This window comes from Podarcis erhardii (genome assembly GCF_964252035.2).
Source record: "Podarcis erhardii genome assembly, chromosome: 10".
Classification (NCBI taxonomy): Eukaryota; Metazoa; Chordata; class Lepidosauria; order Squamata; family Lacertidae; genus Podarcis; species Podarcis erhardii.
The window spans coordinates 16,925,002-16,940,771 of record NC_138500.1 but is presented as its reverse complement, the minus strand read 5'-3'; the positions used below and the strand labels follow the sequence as shown (position 1 = coordinate 16,940,771).

General features: G+C 44.4%; 1 protein-coding gene across 1 annotated transcript in view; it reads right to left on the bottom strand.

Annotated features, from left to right (window-relative positions):
* Positions 1 to 15,770, bottom strand: part of RERG (RAS like estrogen regulated growth inhibitor) — a 92,740-nt gene that overhangs the window by 9,440 nt on the left and 67,530 nt on the right. The window lies entirely within an intron of this gene.

Sequence of the window (15,770 nt, the reverse complement as noted above, 5' to 3'; positions counted from 1 at the left end):
AACCACGCTCCATCAATTAATGAAAAGAGAAATGGAATACAGAAAAAAATGTCCAAAGGGAGAAGAAAAATAAAATTAGTGATATTCTCATGGGTATGGTGCAGTGTTTTGTTGTATTAACTTTGCATTCAAGGGGCGTCAAGGGGTCTTTAGGGTGTGCCATTTTTTGCATTCAGCAAATCATTTCTCTGGAGGGCTGCACTCTGCGACCATCCTGGTGCTTGTCTTTCCTGAAAAATGTATGTCATTCCCAGCTGAGCTTTCCTGCAAGTCCAAGAAGGTGGGAAGTCTCTCTGCTGTCTGCCTAGCCTAACAGCTGTTCAATGTTATTTTTTTTTTTAAAAAATAATTTTTATTCAATTTTCAATTTTAAAGACAAAACAAACTTACATAAAAAAAAATCAAAACAAAGGTAAAACAAACACAAAACAAAACAAAACACAACCAAATTTTCATCTCCTTCTTTCAATGACTTCCCCGCACTCCCCTGCCCACCTTCCATTTCCACTACATAGCTCAGCAAATTATTTATTAGGTCTCTTAAAAATTATTCAATTCTTTCCTTCCAATTTATCTTTTCCCCCTTTTTAACTTATCATAATTTTACATGTTCCCTTTCCCATATTGGATCTATTCTCCAAGGTCGGCGTAATTTCTCTCCCACAAACTCATCCTTTTTTTTTTTTTAAATTAAATCTAAAATCATAATATTTCAGTTCCAAATCCCAGGTTTTTACCACCCCAAATTCCCCTCCCCCCTGCCCCCGCTTTGCCCCTACCCCAATAGATAAACAACAGTTTTAGCCCGGATTTCTGACATCCGAGGCCTTCAGGCCCCAGTTAGCCTCTCTCCGCCGATTTTGTTTATAGTCCTCTTTGTTGGTCTTCCCTTCTCCATGAAGTTCTGTCAGCAGCTCCTCATATTTTCTTTCTTCCAAATCAAACAAAGGCAGTTTTTGACCAAAGACAACAAATCTCCCAAAGTCCAGCCCCAGAAAGAAGTCCCCATTGAACTTGTTCATTCTTTGTTGATTCAATATTCTGATTATTCCAGGGGCTTCTCTCTTCCTCTGGCCCTGCAGATCTGCAATCCCATAGTCATCCTCCTTGTTTCTTTGATTCCCAAAAGTTGCAGGTTTCTGTTTGCATTCTTGTTGAACTCTTTCTTTTTCTCCTTCCCCCCATAGGGTTATCTCTCCTTCTGCAGCTGCAAATTTTTTTTCCACTTGTTTAGTTCCATTGACAGAGTCGTTAAGTTTAAGACTGAAGGTCATCAACTGTTCAGTCATAATTGTGTTCTGTTTTTGCAAGGTTCCCACCAGACAAAACATTTTTTGTATCTCTGCCAGTAATTTTCCTTCAGCAGCCATTGCAATGTCATCAGTTCCCTCCAGAGGGATCTCCATCATGAATCTCACCCAACAGTCAGTTACTTTGTTGTTAAGGATTATTTTGTTTCCAATCAGTTCAATCAATTCAGTTTCAATGTAGCATTTAATCCAGAAAAGCAGTTATAACACAGTTCCACGTTTCGGCTAGTCGTTTGACAGCTCTTTTTGACAGCTGTCAAACTCCTTATTCTGTTTCTCGGGCTCCCACACTGGGCGCTACCCGGGTCTGGGGGGGTCAACTTAAAAAGCAAAACCCCCGGAATTCCTCTTTCTTCCACTCCTGCTCAAATTACTTCTTAATTCAGTTTGTGAAAGTTCTCCGTTTAAGCACCAAAGTCTTTCCGACCTGGTGCTATCTCTTTGCTTTAAATCTTTTGGTGGGGAGGGGGAGTGCGGACTTCCTTTTTAACACGTCCCCCCGATCATACTCGAATTCGTAAATAAGAAACTTTTAGTGCCGAAATTTCCTTTTACTCACGGGTTACATTTTCAGTCCAAATTTTAAGAAGAAAGACAGCGCTCTCCGGTCATGGCTCGCGGCTTCGCTCCGCCAAGGCAGCGATCGACTCTCAGCACCACGCCACTCTCCGGTCCACTCCGTAGCCTTTAAAAAGGCTCTTCGCGGGTCAGGGAGGGCGCTTAAGGTGCCCACCGAGTCACCATGTCCGCAGGCTTCCGCGCAGGGAAGTCCGCCATTACCCGTTCGCGCTATCCCGGAAGTCCCAGCTGTTCAATGTTATTTATTTTAGTGAAGTCTTAAAAAAAAAAAGCTTTTAAAGAAACCAGAGTAGCAATGTATTTTTTAAAATTCAATTAACAAGCAAGAGTGTTTTATTTAACATGCTGCATTTTGAGTTTTCTATGTTCACCCAAGCTTCAAAATGCTGAAAGATCAGCAACATTTGGATCCTTCTCTCTGTTCAGCATACATGGAAGAATGATAGTTCATAGCCACACCATATGTTTAAAGCACTCTTATACCACTAACAGTCATGGTTTCCCCAAAGAATTCTGGGAACTGTAGTTTGTTCAGGATGCTGAGAGTTATGAGGCCCCTGTTCCCCTAACAGAGCTACAATTCCCAGTTATCTGGGCTGAGGGATTGCTAGAGTTTGGAAGAATCCTAAGTTATTTTCTGCAATGTATTTCCATAAAAACCAATTTGATTTACACGGTGCCATGGAATACACATGAAAGGTTTTATGAAACAAAGGCTAACATAACTTTTTATTAGCTATTTGCAATGGTTCATCATTATCGTTGGGGTTTTTTAAGGCACATATTTGCTTTCTGGGTTTGGCTAGAATCAGAGGCACAACCACAAAACTCTTAAGAAAAATGTTTTTCCTTGTGGTATAAACTACCCATCCATTAGCTGGATGGGCTGTTAAATCTTGTGAGAACATCTGCTTCGCTGAATGGATCGGAAGTCTGGAGAAGTTCAGGTAAACACCCTTGATGTTATAATTCGGTGTACATCAAACCTCCTAACATGCTGTGGTTTCTGTAGCGCTCCAGCTAAAAGCCATGGCAATAAGGAGATGGACAAAATGTTAAGTTTAGGATCCACATTTTGTTCTGTATTGTGACCTTTCCATTCCTCTGATCTCCAAATGGGGGCACTTGGCAAATCCTTCTCTCTCTTCCTTAATAGTGTATGTGGAAGATACATTTAAAAAGCATTCTGGAAACCAGCTGCATCTAGCTGCATGCTTGGGCCATTTCCTCTTACACTTCCTTGGTTAACAGAAATATGGATGGAGGTTACATAAACATGTGCTGGACATATGGCTTTCTGAAAATGTCCTCAAAGGCATTTTTGAAGTACAGTGGTACTTCGGGTTACAGACGCTTCAGGTTACAGACTCCGCTAACCCAGAAATAGTACTTTGGGTTAACTTTGCTTCAGGATGAGAACAGAAATCATGCGGTGGCAGCGGGAGGCCCCATTAGTTAAAGTGGTGCTTCAGGTTAAGAACAGTTTCAGGTTAAGAACGGACCTCCAGAACGAATTAAGTTCTTAACCCGAGGTACCACTGTAGAGGGTACCTTCTTTCTGCTCAATGTTCGCAAGATGTAAAATGGGCCCAGGCAACTGCCCTTACAGCAGGCACCCCCAACCTTCGGCCCTCCAGATGTTTTGGACTACAATTCCCATCATTCCTGACCACTGGTCCTGTTAGCTAGGGATCATGGGAGTTGTAGGCCAAAACATCTGGAGGGCTGCAGGTTGGGGATGCCTGCCTTACAGCCAGGGCAGCACATCCTGTTTTGCCACCTAAGGTGAAAGGGGAATGTGCCACCTTGCCCCCCCTCCCTGCCCTTACCTAGGGAGCCAAAGAGGCAGTGCCCCTGTGGGTGGAAAGTGGAACCACAGCTCTGCCAATGGGGCAGGTGGGGTGCCAACTTTTTGGCTTCTGCCACTTGAGGTGCCTATTTAACCCCACCTCACAGGCAGGGTTACTTATAGCTAGGGATGAGAGAATATGTCAGTTTTGGTTTCTCTCAGTTTCTAATCTTTTTTCTAAACTTAAGTTTATTTCTCCGCATTTACTCAGCAGTTTGTGATTTTTTAAAAAAGAAATTTGCATGAAAATTCACCAGTATTTTTATGTGAATTTCACGTAAGAGAACCATGGTGAGTGCAACTTTGTCAAATATAAACCTTTTGGCAAAGCAACTTTCCCTAAAACAATGCAAATTTGTACATTATCTTCACTAATATACACACATTTTAGTATAGTACGTATAGGCATTTTTGTACACAGTGGTTTGCTGGAGATCCGCACTGCAAAATTTTGGTTAAATGCAGATTTTGAAGGATGGCTGTATTTCAGCTCATGCACTGTATCAAAACGTGTGATAAAAGTAACTTTGCCTTTGGTGCAAACTGAATCAAATTTCTCCCTCATTCCTATTTACAGTAGGTATTGCCAACACGGTGCTCTGCAGATGTTGTTGGAATCTGGCTCCAGTCAGTCTCTGCTAGCATGGCGAATACTCAGGAATGATGGGAGATTAGTCAGGGGTGGTTAGGAAGTACTGTATTTTTCGCCCTATAGGACGCACTGGCCCATAGGAAGCACCTCGCTTTTTGGGGGGAAATGAATAAAAAAAAATTATTTTCCCCCCCCAGCCGTGGGACTGGGGCGGGGCAAGCCCAAGCTTCCCCTGACCCCAGCCCCCAGAACAGGTTGCCGCCCGCAAGCCTTGTGAGCCCGCGGGAACTCCTCCGGGCACACAAGGCTTGCGGACACCTGCGCGAAGCACGGGGCATCCTCCAGAGGGCGCCCAGTGCTCCCAGCTGCAGGCTGCCGCCCGCAAGCCTTGCGCGCCCGGGGGAATTCCCCCCTGGTGCGCAAGGCTTGCGGATAGCTTCCTGAAGCCTGGAGAGCGAGAGGGGTCGGTGCGCACCGACGCCTCTCGCTCTCCAGGCTTCAGCGAAAGCCTGCATTCGCCCCATAGGACGCACACACATTTCCCCTTCATTTTTGGAGGGGAAAAGTGCGTCCTATAGGGCGAAAAATATGGTACCCAGGAAGCCTGAGTCCCAGATCCTTTTCACAAGGCTCCTTATCTCCACCCGTTTCCTCCCTTCTTGAACAATTTTCAAAAATGAATCTTTGCCTGTTGTTCCACAATTTCCTATATGTGCATACTTATTGCCTTACTACATGGGAGTCCTTTTTGGAGGCATACAAAGATAAGAAGAACCTGCTAGTCCATCCAGTTCTGCTTTTTTCTTACAGCTGCCAACCAGAGGTCCATGCAAAACCCATAAGCAGAACCTGAGGGCGCCATCCATCTCCACATCTATGATTCACTGAGGTTCGCAATCTGATGAATATCTGTTGCTGTAATTCGGACAATGGGTTATGTTACACAGTGCTTGGTCTCAAGTCTTGAGAAGCACCTCCCCCAGGTCTGGATGTTCTGAGATAAGAGATAAGTGCTCTGGGTTACCACAGCAACACCAGCAAGGCCTATGACTTGCTGAGTAATTCCTCCTCCCACTGGTCCAGGAATGTAGAGATGGGTATTGCTTGCATTAAGCCCTGCTGCAAATTCTGATGCTGCACTCTCTGTGGGACAGGGTCTGACTCTGAATCTGTGAGAATCAGGGGAAGACAGTGTCGGTTTGACGTGTTAGCTAGCATGGGGACTGTGTTAGTGGACCTTTCTGTACATATGTCTCTTTACTTCAGAGACCCGAGGAACTGCATGTGCCCTCACAACATCTCTGTATTTTCTTTTAAATAATGGAGGGCATTTGAACCCCTCTTTTCTGTAAGGATGACATTACTGAAGCTGTGATGGGAGAGAAGGTCAGAACAGGGAAGGTGACGAAAGCATCACATAAAGAAGGAATAAAGCTCTAAACAACAGTAATCATTGCTGATAAATATACTCATCAATGCATTAGGTTAAATCCTGGTAAAGCTTTTTTTTCTAAAATAATGCACATTGTGCCTAAATCTCCCATCTTTTGCATATGTTTACTCATGTTTATAATCAAGACATCTGTTTGTTTATCACCTAGCGTCTGAAAATCTGCTGTCTATAAAATAGCTATTTCTACAGTAAACATATTTTATTGTCACACATGCACACACAGAGCCTATTTCGCAACCCCATTAAATCACAACCCTTCAGATTAGTCCCACTGAAATAAATAAAATAAAAATCTAGAATAGATGCAACCCTGATAAGCCGACGCCAGATCTTTTTCACTAAGCAGAGTGCATGGCATTCCTAAATGAACATGGCTTCTGGCCTTTTAAGACCACCAAGGGATACAACAGGGCTTTCCAGCTTCTCCCATCAACTGTTGAACACCACACTCCTTAGTGATGCTTAAAGAACACAGCCAAATCCCACTTGAAATATAGTCTACAAATTTTATTATTATTTAGATATTGCCATCTGTGTACATGGTATGCTGCGGACTAACATAAGCACAGGAAAGGCTCTGCCCCCAGATGTTAATCTCCATTTAGGTCTAGTTCTCAGTGTGGTGGTAAATCTGTGTCTGGGTGATGTCAATTCAAACAGCAGGTAGGGATGCGCAGAACGGAACGTTCCTTCCTAAAAACAATTCCTTTCAAACAGAAAATCAGACACCAGAGCAAAGCACTAGCCCAGAAGCCTTCCCCTTGATATCAAGGGTGGAATTCAACTTCACAAGAAGGTGATCACTCTGTCAGCACAAGCGTTTCTGCACAAGGATGATCTCCCCTCTCCTCCTCCTGTGTGGTTCTCCCAACTCTCCTAAACAGATTTGGGAAGGACGTGGGGTATGCGGCAGAGAGTGGGGGAAAGTCCCATGGTGCTAGTGGGACTCATTTTGCTGGCTTCTGCTAGTTCAATGACTTAGCTGAATGTGGCCCCTAGTTTTCTATGTGCAGGGATGTTCTTTTTGGAATGAAGAAACATTCAGTCGTATGAGAGCCCCTCTCTGAAGGCTGGAGCAGCACACCCCAGACACAGGTTGAACACCCCAATGAAGTTAAGGCTCATGTATTCAGGGAATATGTGCTAAAGGTATTCTGAACCACTCTCCACTGTTGGAGGGCCATTTGTCTGCAGGAAAAGCAGATTTTCAGCTGCTTTCAAGGGGCCATGGGTGAAGTTCATAGGAATCTCTGAGTGTGTTAAGTGGGAGGCATGGGTTATTTTCATTTGGGGTGACCAGTGTGGTGCCTTCCAGATATTGCTTAACTGCAGCTCCCATAATCCATGACCATTGGCTATGCGAGCTGGGGCAAATGGAAGTTGGAATCTAGCAACCTCTGGTAGGTCCCATTGTAGCAACCCCTGCCTGAATATGATGAGGTGGCCAAGGTGACGTTAAATGCCACACAGTTCCTGGCAGGGGTGTGAGGCTCTCTGCAGCCTACCAGCCACATCTCCAAATCTGGAATGCAACCTGGACACGACACTATGTAGGACTTACTTTTAAGTAATACCTACCACTTTTAAGATGTTTTGGACTACAACTCATGTCTGTCAGGCTTCCTCCCCCTTTGGCAGTAGATAAGCAGAACAAAGGAAAAGGAGTCTTCTTACCAGCTAGAAACTTTAATGATCACAGTGAGAGAACAAAGAATCCATTTCCCAGGAATGGCGGTGCTCCCAATTAAGGGTTTCACCCACTTCCTCCCTAGTCACCCACGTCACTACTGTGTCTTGTAACTTGATCTCACAACCACTGTGCTTTTTGTGCTGCCACCTTATCAGCTCTTCTTGACCTTGGGCTGAGCGGATGAAGGCTTTCCAGAGACAGTGAATCTGTTAACACTCTCTCTCCCAGTGCTTCTTCTCCACCCAGTATTTCCCAGGTTCTGCCTTCTGAACTATGTCCCTCTGCAAACCATTGTTCCCAATCTATACTGTCCTCCGGCTCCTGGGAAGATTCAGGATCTTGATTGGGAGCAGGGGGAGGGGGAGGCTCCCACCTTTCCTCCTCAGTGCAGCCCTCCCTGACATCACCAGTCCCAGGCAGAATGGTCAACGGTCAGGGGTAATGAGAGTTGTAGTCTATGAAAAAGCATGGAAGGATGACCTGAAAAACCACCAGCCTTCCACAACTGGACCCAATGGTTGAAAGAGCAAGGTTCTCAAAGTGTGTAACTGTAGGTGTTCATATAACAGCCAATACAACTGCTTTCTTAAAAAATAAACTGCAAATACAACTGAAATAAAGTGCACACAATAAAGTTTCTGTAACATGTTATCCTATCACCAATATTCTCTTTATCCAATGTCTCTGATTTTCTTTCTACAATCTTCATACAGAGATTTCTGATTCCAGCATAAGCTGAGTTTACACTGTTGTTCCTGTTAATTTTATATATCCCTTTTCCAAATCATATTATACAGGATATTGTGCATCAATATTCTTTGGCATATATCTATTTATCACTCTCCCAAAGACAAAAGTTATTCCCCACTCTATCAATTTATTGTCACTAAAATGCCAGAAACCAATATATTCTCAAGTAAGTTTTAAATACTCAACTGGAACCGAACCAAATTGGAATCAAACCATCCAATCTATCAAGGGGAAAGCACCATAAAATCTATTGGCCAAGGCAATAGTTAGCTGGGGTGGAGAAATCTTCATTGAATTCGTTCCCTTGTTTTGTGTGCATGTCGATGGGGTAAAGAGGTTCAGTTTTCTCAGTAGATAGCTGGCTGCCATTTTGATTGCTGCCTGATGGGTCTGAAGCCAATGCAATGAGTTCTTTTTTCCCAGCTAAATGATTTTTTGTTTTGTTTTGTTACAACTGGTGAAGCTCAGAGCATTTGTTTCTTGACCCTGGAGAGGATCAGTGGGGCAAAATTTGAAATCTACCAGCCTTGCTCTTTTTAACCCTTTTCCTGAAGTTTCTTCTCATGTACCTTGAATTCTGCTTTCATCTTGCAAGGCCAGTTAAGTGAAAGATTATTTTTTTATCTAGGCACAATATTTTGATTAATATAGCAAAATGCTGCTTGGAGGATTATGGTTTGTGACCTGTCCCGTCCCCCAATAAATTTCAGTGCTGTTGAATAAAACCTACAGCTGTACATAATGGATGTTGTAAAGCCAACAGCTTATTGGGAGTTTTAGGATCAGGGAGAATTAATACAACATAAAGGTCTTTAAGCTCTAGATAGCCAAGAGGGTTCTTCTATCCTGGGCCTGCACAACTTTATTTAATTTTATATCTATCTCACTTTTTGATGTAAGAAGTTTCCCAAGGTAACTTGTGTTAGACACTAAATTATAATTATCCCGGGGCTGGGAATGGGCAAGTCTGAAAATTGTGGTTCCTCTCAGTCTTTCACTTTCCTGTTCTTAAGCTATATCCTCCACATTTCCACATCAGCCTTGCTTTTATTAGAAACTAGTCCTCATGAAAATTCATTAGCATTTTAGTGCTAATTTCTCTTAGTACACATATTTTTGTAAGCAGCTTTGCTTACTATACACATTTCTGCAAACAATTTTGCCTTGTATAATGCATTTTTTGTACTATATTTTCACCAACAGATGCATTGTTATGCATGCTTGACTCTAAAATATTATGCATTTTGGAGAATTTCTCTGTGAAATGTAAACAATTGCCAGTTGCAAAGGATGGCTGTTTTGGAATCAGAAAATGCTAATTATTGTTGCTGTGTTTCTTTTGAGCAACAAACCTCTAGGAAATATACAACCTTACACATGATGTGGTTCATAGTAAGGTATGCTATTTTGTCTTAGTTTATTATTTACTGAACGTTTATGGTGCAAAATAAAAAGAAAGTAGGTAGGTTCATCAATCAAGGCAATCTGGATCAAATTGCAACCCCCAGCACTAACTATGGCAGTTTCTACCCCTTCTGGTACATAACATTGCTCTGGGATCACACCCCTTACAATCAAGCAGCGTTTAAATTTTTCTGAAACAAGCAAGCAAGAAAACAAATAGAGCAACACCTGGTGCTCCAAGTGCATTCAGTGAGTGAGCTCTAGATGATATATCATATTTGAAATTTGTGGGGATTTTTCTGCGTCAGTATAATCTGTGAAGTTATGCAAAGCCATTTATGCATTGCAAGAAGCATCTTTTCCTGCTGAGTCTGCCTCACTCTTCTCTTCTTAGTGCTTGCTCTTTATCTCTCCAGACTCCTAAGAAGAATTAGCAGACATGCTGCAGGCAGCAGCTAAGGCCTGTGGCCACCAACCCCTTCCCCGTTAATAATATTTGCTGCTGTGTACAAACGTCTGGCTTCTGCCTTTCCTCAGCTTGACTTAGCCAGCAACGTGGGTGGGTGGCAGAGCAGGTTAATTGCCTGCCCTTTCTAAAGATCAACAACTCACTGCACACCACAGAAACCGTAAGAGTTGCGGCAGGCCTGGAAGAAGAACCGGAGAGGCAGAGCGAAGGAAGCAGAGAGGTGGTCTGACTTCAGAGCTGGTTAAAAAGCACCCCACTTTGCGTACGGAGTAGGGATGGGGGAGAAACTCAGCTCCGTTCACATTTAAAGGTGACTCTGCCCAGTTTGCGCTGCCTCAAACAACCCTCCTTAGAAATCCTGACTCATCTGAATTTTGCAATCCAGGTCTCCATTCAAGCAACGTGCCTTAACGATGCATATGCCAAGTTTAAGGTGTTCATCGTAATGCATACGGGAGCAAAAATGCATGCAAAAAATGCAATACATCGGGGGAAATCGATTTGCGAAAATGTTCACATTAGGCAAAATTGCCTAGAATGAAATGATAGGATAATTTTGCATTAGGATGGGCGTGGGTTCTCATCAGGCTTCTTCTTTTAAAAAAAAGAATAAAAAAGAATTGCAAACTGATGTGGAAATGTGGAGATCTGAACTGCAGGAAGGAAAAATGGGAAACCAAGAGAAACCAAAACTCTCCAGATTGCCCATCCCAAATACTCCATGCCAACAACCATTGGGCAGTTGCGCAATCCATTTCACTCTACTTTTCCCCAGCATTCAGGGCTGGCGCAAGAAAATGGTCTGCTTGAGCTGCTGTCCTCACTCCTCTTCATCTTATCCTGTCTCTGCTACCCCTCTCACATTATTACTCCAACCCCCCCTAATTTTAGGCTCCATTAGCCACCAAAGCAAACCACAGTTGTGGTACAGGTGCTTTCATGGCCACCCTACCCAGAATGCTTCGCTCTGAGGGCCCCCTTAACTCTTGCTAGAGTGAGGCAGGGAGGGAGGATACATAGAGCCCCTCACCCTAGGACAGTAACCCAGCAGAGGGAAGCAGCAAGTCTACCAGGGGGCAAGACAAATGTGCCACTTTCTGTGGCTGCTGCCTGAGGCAGTTGCTTCAGTTTGCCTAATGGAAGCGCCGACTTGGCCAGCGTTCCATCGCTCTGATTCCACTTCTGCTCCACCAGTGCTTCTGCCTCCACCAGCAGCCATGATTCCTGCTGGGATTTGAGCAAAGGCGAAGCTCTTCCCCGTCTCTACCTGTTGCGTGGCTCCGAGATGTGACTCAGTCCTGGTTGCCATTTCTCCCAGCTTACGATTCTGCTCAAGAGCCTGCTCCACGCTCTCCCTACGAGTCAAGGCTTTATTTATATAAACAGACTGAACTTCTTCAGCATTACAGTTCCCATATTTCCTTTTAAAAGAAAGAAACTACAGTGGAAAAGGTCTGGAAAATGCGTCAATGCTGTCAGGAAGTTCAGATACAACACAAGACCCTGAGAGAGCGGTTGTCAGTCAGAGCGGGCTGCCCTTGTGTCTGCTGGGTCAAAAGCAGATGCTTGGCTTAAAAACAAGCTCCAGGAGGAAGTCAAGGGTGCTCCTGTGCTGAAATTTTCCCTCCAATTTCTTTTATGTTTTCTTCCCTTTGTGATTCTTGTGCCTCATAGACAGGCATCTTTAGACCTTCTTTGTAATTTCAGTGTGTGCAGCGCTGAGCTTACCTCACCGCTGCTGGTGGACTGTTTTCATTTCTCTGATCTGAAGAACATTTCCTAATCTGAAAAAAGTCACACAGGAGGAGTTGCCTCATGGTATCTTTGCTTGTACTTCAATTAAACTACAGCAGTGACCAATTTACAAGTGTCCAATTGGCATGCACCTGTGTGCGTCATTCTGAACCCAGAAGTGACTTTTAAAATAGCAAAAATGGCCCTCCAAGAGCCCAGAAAGGGCAAAAAGGTGTAAAAACAGTGCCCAGAAATCCCACAAACCTTTGCAAGTGCAACCCCAGAAGCCCTTGCACCAACCGTTGAGAATTGGGAGTTTGAGCAAGGAGGTTTGGAGGGAACAATGGTGGTGGAGTTTGGCATCTGCTGCTGTTTTTTAAACATTCCCCAAGGGTTTCCAGAGGTTTGGAGGGTGTTTAAAGGCTTTTCCTATGGTGTTTCAAATATACACCATTTCACTGAAATGTGAGGTGCCTCGGAACGTAACCACCACGTAAATGGGGAGTTGCCTGTACAGATACCACGGAGGTTGGTGACATAAGGAGAGCTCTCCTGGATCAGGCCAAAGGCCCATCTAGTCCAGTATCCTGTTTTCTCAGTGGCCCATCTATGTCCTGCTTCTTGCGGTCACTGTTGGAAATAGGAAACTGAATGAAATGGAACTTTAGTCTGATCCAACAAAGGAAGTTACTCTGTTTTCAACACTGGGGCAATCAACAAACAGTGCAGAAAATATTTCAGTGCTCTTCCCTCCCTCTCCCATTCTTCCCTTCTTCTCTCTTCTGTATATTAATTTTTAAATGTCCTTTTATAATTCAGGGTATCTCTTTTCCCCAGATGCTTTCTCTCCCTCTTCTTTCAAAAGAGTTGGCTACACAGGGAATTTCTCCAAGCAATCAGCAGATTTGCAGCTGTTTTGAGTTTTATAGGTTGCTGTTGTTTTTAATTAAAACACGCACGCACAAACACACATACCAGGAAAACCCACATGCAAAGGCAAATTTTAAATCCATTGCCATATTTTTTTCTCCTTCTGAAGCCAGAAGAAAAAGCATACTTGTTTTTCATGTGGCCTATAAAAGGTTATGTTTCCTTCCCTAGTCCATCCTGCTCTTCTGTAATTTGCAGGATGAGATCAGAAAGTGATGAATTACTAGACTAAGGATGCAGCGCTATGCACATTTTACCTGGGATTAAGTTCCGATGAACTCAGTGGGAGATAATTCTGAGCAAACAGGCAGAAGATTGCTCTGTAAACGATGCTATTAGATTCCGAGAATTCTGAGAAGCAGCTTTGCTCTTAGAACATTAAAAGTATGTCTCGGTTTTAGGGGTGGATGGCTCTGTCTATTTAGGAAATTGCTGTATACTGAATCAGGCCATTTGGTCCATATGGTATTGCCTCACTGGCTGATACTGGCCTTACAGACAGCAAAAGAGGCTTGAGCCCAGGAGTCAGCTTCTTTTCTTTTGTCCTCCCTGACCAAGGGCGGGTCAAAGGCCAGCTCAAGCAGGTGGGTGGCACCTGCCCAGGTGAGCCTCAATCGATGCTGCAAACCCCGCCCACCTGTGGGGAAGGGAGGGCGGATATTGCCTCCCTGGCTGATACTGGCCTTACAGACAGGGGTCTTTTCCACTTCCACCCAGAAATTCCAGGGACTGCGCCTTCTACATGCAAAGCAGTTCCTCTACCACTGAGCTACACCCATTTGTGAGTTTGCAATGTTCCATTCATGTTCATTCGCTCCTGTTTCCACTACAGTTTGTGAATTTTCTTTTCTATGTGTGGAACTTTGCATTATTTTAACCGCCCCCCCCCTCACAAAATGCACATTTTGGTATTCCACTGCACTCTTTCACAGTTACTGGGGTGAGACTTGAAATAAATGTATCATAGGCCAGCACAGCATGCTATTTTTGTTTGCAAAATTAATCACTTCTATTTTTGTCTGACAAATACTGGACTGGGTATGCTGTAGTTTAGTATACAAATTTGCCGAAGTTCAGAGCAACCCCCCCCCCTTTGCTTGCCGCGTTCTTTTCTTGTCCTACATAACTGTCAAAAGCATAACTGTGCATAATATCCAAGCTAAAGTAAAACCAGGCGATAGAATGCAGCAAGCGGAGAAAGGAGGAGGTTCAAGAGTGCCAAAGGTTCTTACACACGGGGGTGGGGGGGTGGGAACTCAGTTGGTCCAACATGGATAGATCACTCAAGCATGCAAGAGTTGACCTACATTGCCTGAAATGGTGTGTGATGTAGTGCAGGCCTCCCGAGACTGTACCGCTGTGGAATGCAGGTGGGGAACTGCATATTTGAATGCTCTCGCATTTGCACACCAAAGAACAGGTTTAGAATGATCTACTGCTGTTTATATATAATGGAGAGGTGCTTTTAACTATGCAATCCCTGACCTGCTGCCTATAGTGGCTCATCTGCACAGGACTGTTCCACACGATGTTTCCAAAAGTGAAGCTTTGGCTCCAGTTCCTGCTGACCACAAAATTGTTTTTTTGTTTCTTTAACAATTAACCTAAGCCAGCAACAAGCAGGAAGCACTTCAAGTTGTGCCAGGACCTGTGGCCCCCAGAGGTTATGGGATTCCAACTCCCATCACCCCTGGCCATTGGGCATGTTTGTTTGTTTGTTTACAGTCTTGATATACAGTGGTGCCTCGCAAGACGAAATTAATCCATTCCGTGAGGCTCTTTGTATAGCGGTTTTATCGTCTTACGAAGCAAGCCCATTGACAGCTTAGCGGATTAGCGCTATTAGCGGTTTAGCGGCTTTTAGCGGATCAGCTGATAAGCGGCTTATCAGCGGATCAGCTGATAAGCGGCTTAGCGGCTTAGGAAAAGGGGGGGAGGGGAAAAAACCACAGGAACTATGGGCGAAGCAAGCCCATAGGGAAATTCGTTTTGCGAAGCGCCTCCAAAACAGAAAACCCTTTCGTCTAGCGGGTTTTCCGTCTTGTGAGGCGTTCGTCTTGCGGGGCACCACTGTACAGCTTTCCCCAAAGATGTCCCACAAGGCAACAGAAGAAGATAAGGCTAAGGATTAAACCCTACTCAGATCCAGAGTGGAGTCCGTAAAATGGTTGGATGATGCCTTGTACGCCTCCTTCTGACAACTCCTGCAGCCAAGCTGGTGCCAAACGTCTTGCTCTGCTTTCCTTTGGGCCACATCAACAAGGCAGAGTCTTGTTGTCGGGGCAGCTCAGGACCCGCATACACACTGCCCAGGCTTGCGCCGCGGGGAGGTCACTTCGGCGCTTCTAGCACAGCAAAAACAACACAGGAGGCAACAGTTTTGAGTTACTGGCCTCTGTAGCCACAGCAGGTGCTGTGATTCTCCAGCAGTTTGACCATAGCTGTCAACTTTCAGATTTGAAAATAAGGGATCAGCAGCCTCGAAAATAAGGGATCAGCAGCCTCACCTGTCCCGGGGACAGTCTACGGGATATCTAACAATCTGGGATAGCAGTGGGAAACGGTGCTGGAATAAGGGAATTTCCCGCAAAAAAAGGGAAGGCTGACAGCTATGCAGTTTGACTTCACTCCCAGAGGTGCACTTCCATTGTCTCTCGAGAAAGACAGGTGCCAACAACAATACTGCTTTTCAGGCTGACCTCACAAAGCAGTTCACATGTATTATTTTAAAAATAAGCATCAAATTAGAAGGAAAAGGTTACAAAGGAATTGAAAGGGCAACTTGTTCCTTTAGGAAAAGCTGCTACTGCTTCTTCTCCTCTCAGGGCAAGATGGTCCTTCAGTTCCTCCTGAGGTGGCCACTGAGGGGAGGGGAGGGCCGCTATCCCTATGCTGGAGCTGTAGTCTCACAACATCTGGAGGGCCAGAACTTCCCCCATTCCTGTTTTATGAGGCAGATTTATCACCTGAATTCCCACTCCCCGCAAGTGAGAGCCTCAAGTGAGATCGA